The following is a 1,030-nucleotide window of genomic DNA, read 5'->3' as shown; positions in this document are numbered from 1 at the left end:
CCAACCTCTCCTTTTTTTCTTTTTTTTTATTCTGGGATTTATCTACCTTCTATTGCTGTCACTGGAGCTGAGACCCGGCTCCAGCTTGAGGCCTTGGCTGCTGAAAGCAGGTATCTGGGGTTTGTTTGGCTTCTATAATTGAAACATAGTTGCTTTTGGACCTGTTGCTTTCAGGCTCAGAGCCGGGCCACGGCAGGCGGGGAACCTTGGCTTCCTCCATTGCCGGGGCAACCAAGCCTCATGCTCGCTTCAGCTGCGTGGCTGCTGGCAGCCATCTTGTTTGGAAGTTAATTTGCATATTGCTCTGATTGGCCAATGGGAAGCATATCGGAGGTATGGTTAATTACCCTATTTGTCTTTTATTGGATAGGATATGTATAACCCATGGACACAGACAATAGTGTGGTGAAGGTCTGGCGGGGAGGTTCAGGATGGAGGGGATCAATGGGGGAAAGAAGGAGAGGCACATGTATTACTTTCAACAATAAAAATAATTTTTTTAAAAATGACCCTCTTGCTTAATTCCAGCCAGTGTCAATATTGTAAGGCTTAACTATTATCAGCTTTGAAATTGAACCCAAAATTGCACAAGGTTGTAAAAGGTCACTCATTCTTTAGCCTAGCTATCTTAGAAATACTTTTTAACGCTTTCAGGCAGAGTGGGTAATATAAAAGTTCCAGTACTGACTTCAACTTGAGACAAAGATACACTTTAGGAGGAATTAGTCTGTAAAGTGTGTTAAGTTTGACATTCATGATGTCCCCATTATTAAATAGATACTGATATGTACTGATTTTCTTATATCTCTTAATAACGATGATGGCCTTTCCTTTAAATATTGGCTTTCCATGCTGAAAGCACACGCAGGGGAATGTCATTCCCAGTCTTTCTGCTGTTAGGGTCAGTTTGCATATTACCCTTTTACTATATAGGATAGAGGCCTGGTGCACGGGTGGGGGCCGGCTGGTATGCCCTGAAGGGTGTCCCGGATCAGGGTGGGGGTCCTGCTTGGGTGCCTGGCCAGCCTGG

This window comes from Myotis brandtii, unplaced genomic scaffold (genome assembly GCF_000412655.1).
Source record: "Myotis brandtii unplaced genomic scaffold, ASM41265v1 scaffold529, whole genome shotgun sequence".
Classification (NCBI taxonomy): domain Eukaryota; kingdom Metazoa; phylum Chordata; class Mammalia; order Chiroptera; family Vespertilionidae; genus Myotis; species Myotis brandtii.
Note: the sequence above shows the minus strand (reverse complement) of the source record.